Genomic DNA, 3,401 nt, shown 5'->3' with positions numbered 1-3,401 from the left:
CTCTTTAGTGAAATTAAATGATAAGAAGCCAGGCAAACGCACTTCATAGGCTTGGGAACAGAATCCAGATGACTCTCACCGACGTACCCATAGGCTTTTGTCATTTCAAACCTTTTGCACGAGGGAAACGCCGCCGAGTGGAAACGAATTCGCATAATTAATTAGCACCGTGGGAGCCGCCCAGCCTGCGTGTCATCCTTTCGCGGGTCCGTGATGAGGGCGGGCCCCGAACCATGTTTTCTGGGGCCCCGTGGGTAACCCTGGAAAAGGGAACCTGTGGGGTCCGAGCAGACCCTTGTGGATGGTCAGGTTGGAAAACATTCCCATTAGAGCAAGTGGTTCTCAACCTGTGGGTCGCGACCCCTTTGGCGGTCGAACGACCCTTTCACAGGGGTCGCCTAAGACCATCCTGCAGATCAGATATTTACATGATGATTCATAGCAGTAGCAACATGACAGTGATGAAGTAGCAACGAAAATAATGTTATGGTTGGGTCCCAACATGAGGAACTGTATTGAAAGGGCCAGAAGGTTGAGAACCGCTGCCTTAGAGGCTAGAACTCGGTCTGAGCTCATTGGCTGACCACGGCCTGGGTGTCACGTCTTCTCTCTCCTTCGTTTTGGGCAGGGATTTGGCAAAATGACCGGCAGATCCGCCCAGGAAACCGGAGGCGTTTGGATCTCCATCTTCGACGGCGTCCCCCCGACGTTGAAGGGAGACGCCTTGTCCCCAGAGAGGAGCGTCCCCATTGGGCCTGAACGTGGATGTGGCTCCGGTAGGTCCTTCCTCTTGGTTCCGTGGAAATTCTTCGTTCTCTCCACCACGGATCATTGTTCCCCTCCCCCTGCCCCCCAGTCTCCCTTCCTTTCCTTTGTCACTGACAGATGTCCTTTATATTTTTTAAATATATTTTTATTGATGTCAGAGAGGAGAGAGAGGGAGAGAGAGAGAAAGAGAGAGAGAGAGAGAGGGAGAGAGAAACATCAATGCTGAGAGAGAATCATGGATCTGCTGCCTCCTGCACACCCCCACACTGGGGATCGAGCCTGCAACCCAGGCAGGTGCCCCTGACCAGGAATCGAACCCCGGACCCCCCCCCAGTCCGCAGGCCGACGCTCTATCCACTGCGCCAAACCAGCCAGGGCTGTGTGGCATGTGTTTTATTCCAGATGATTAGCCGTAGAGGTTCGTTCCTACCAGACGTCAAACGTGCGTGCGTGTGTGCGTGCGTGCGTGTGTGTGCATGTGTGTGTGCATGTGTGTGTGCGTGCGCGTGCACGTGTGTGTGCGTGCGTGTGTGTGCATGCGTGCGTGCGTGTGTGTGTGTGTGCGTGCACGTGCGTGTGTGTGCGTGTGTGTGTGTGTGCGTGTGTGTGTGTCCTGCCGAGTCTTATACACAAACTACGACCCTCTTCTTCAAGAAGAAAAATGAATCCAAAAGAAAACCACCGTGTTCTTCCCGTCGAAGCCACCAATGCCACGAGGCTGCCCAGAGAGGGGCGTTTGAAGCTGAAGTCTCACCCCTTTAGACCCAGATGTGTGTGTGTGTGTGTATCTCAGGCACATGTTTGGGGCAGGACATCAGCACAGAGTCACCCCAAAAAGGGGGGGGGGGGAGCCCGCGGTGCTGATAGAACACACCCTGCTCTTCATGGGGCGGTCGCCACGCCGCTCAGATGGAAACGGAGCCTCGCTCAGCTTCAGACGGGAGCGCAGAGCCACTCCCCTTCGGGGCAGCAGCCCCCCCCTCCCCGCCCCCCGGGCTGGATCAAAGGGGCCATTTCATCTGCCTCGTGGCCGCCGACCCAGACATCTTCACAGGGTTCCTGTCTCCTCGCCGGAGCTCACGTGTCTTCGATGGCATGTAAATTACAGCCTTCCGTGGCCGCCCCGTCAGAACACGTGTCACCCGATGGGGCCCCGTGTTGTAACCTGTTGGGACGTCCAGCTAAAAGCGCCTGCTACCGGGCTGGCCCTGGCGTCTCCCTGTCGCTAGAAAAATGGAGCCGGTGATCTTTTAACCCTGGTTTTCGGGGTAAGCTGATCGAGCTGGTTTCTATTCACTGAATCATTTAAACCAGGCTGGGAATTTGTGTCTTTTCTTCTGCCAGATCCCCTCCATGTGTTTGTTTGTGTGTTGTTCTTGTTGTTGTTAATATATTTTTATTGCTTAAATAAATAATCAAGGGAGAGGGGGAGAGAGAGATAGAAACATCGACGATGAGAGAGAATCATGGATCGGCTGCCTCCTGCACGCCCCCTACTGGGGATGGAGTCCACAACCCGGGCCTGTGCCCTGACCGGGAATCGAACCCTGACCTCCTGGTTCATAGGTGGACGCTCAGCCACTGAGCCACGCCGGCTGGGCTGGAATAGGAATGCCTGAGTGTTGAGGTCTGTGGATGGAGTAAGGGCAGTGAGGTTAAAGACACTAATGAGTGACCATAAAGAATACAGTGGGGCCTTGACTTACGAGTTTAATTCGTTCCGTGACGGAGCTCGTTAAGGAGCTCGTTAACTCAAATTACTCTGTCAACTCAAAGCAAAAAATCTGCCGAGAGACGGCTCGTATCTCGGAAAAACTCGTTAGTCGGGACACTCGTAAGTCAAGGCCCCACTGTATTGGGCTGTATAAGGCTCTTTTTTTTTAAAGACCCGAAGGTTTTCACACTGCGTTCAGAGACGCGGTGTTCGTAGCCGTCCGGGCCGTCCTATAACATGCGTCTCGATAAATCAGTCAGGCGTTCCATACGTTCTGAGATTTATATTTCAAGAATCCGTGTCTCGATGTCTTGGCGTCTACAGATTGGGTTGGGGTAAAAGGCAAGAGGGGAAGCCATCAAGGGCTAAATGGAATAGTTAAATGGCCTGAATGTCCGAATTAGCAATCAGCGCTGGCAAGTCCCGCTCCCCACGTGTTGCTAGTTAAGTCTCCCGTGGACGCACTAGGCCTTGGGCTCTTGTACACGGTTAGGCTAGCAATCCCACTAGGCCAGTGGTCGGCAAACTCATTAGTCAGCAGAGCCAAATATCAATAATACAACGATTGAAATTTCTTTTGAGAGCCAAATTTTTTAAACTTAAACTATATAGGTAGGTACATTGTTATTAACTTAATTAGGGTCCTCCTAAGGCTTAGGGAGAGCCACACTCAAGGGGCCAGAGAGCCGCATGTGGCTCTCGAGCCGCAGTTTGCCGACCACGGTGCTAGGCCTTGAGCTCTTGGACACGGTTAGGCTAGCAATCCCACTCGGGGAGGATCTGCTGAGGAAATAGTTTTCGGTCGGCCGTACATTTCCACAGGGAATATTTCCTTCTGTTTCCAGGTTCTGATCTATTCTTCTTCATCTCAGATATTGGAAAGTAACTGAGCTGCTTTTGGAAAGAAAGGAGGAGGAGG

The 3,401-nt window shown here is 52.8% G+C and overlaps 1 long non-coding RNA gene across 1 annotated transcript in view; it reads left to right on the top strand.

Annotated features, from left to right (window-relative positions):
- The first annotated feature begins 633 nt into the window (after nucleotides 1–633).
- LOC102250411 overlaps nucleotides 634–3,401 on the top strand; it is a 9,012-nt gene continuing 6,244 nt past the window's right edge. The window contains exon 1 of the long non-coding RNA XR_001360380.1: nucleotides 634–776. This is a non-coding gene — a long non-coding RNA (uncharacterized LOC102250411). The remainder of the gene's footprint in view (nucleotides 777–3,401) is intronic.

The sequence above is a fragment of the Myotis brandtii genome, unplaced genomic scaffold (assembly GCF_000412655.1).
Source record: "Myotis brandtii unplaced genomic scaffold, ASM41265v1 scaffold888, whole genome shotgun sequence".
Taxonomy (NCBI): Eukaryota; Metazoa; Chordata; class Mammalia; order Chiroptera; family Vespertilionidae; genus Myotis; species Myotis brandtii.
The sequence above is the reverse complement of the archived record's forward strand: the minus strand, read 5'-3'. Positions and strand labels throughout refer to the sequence as shown.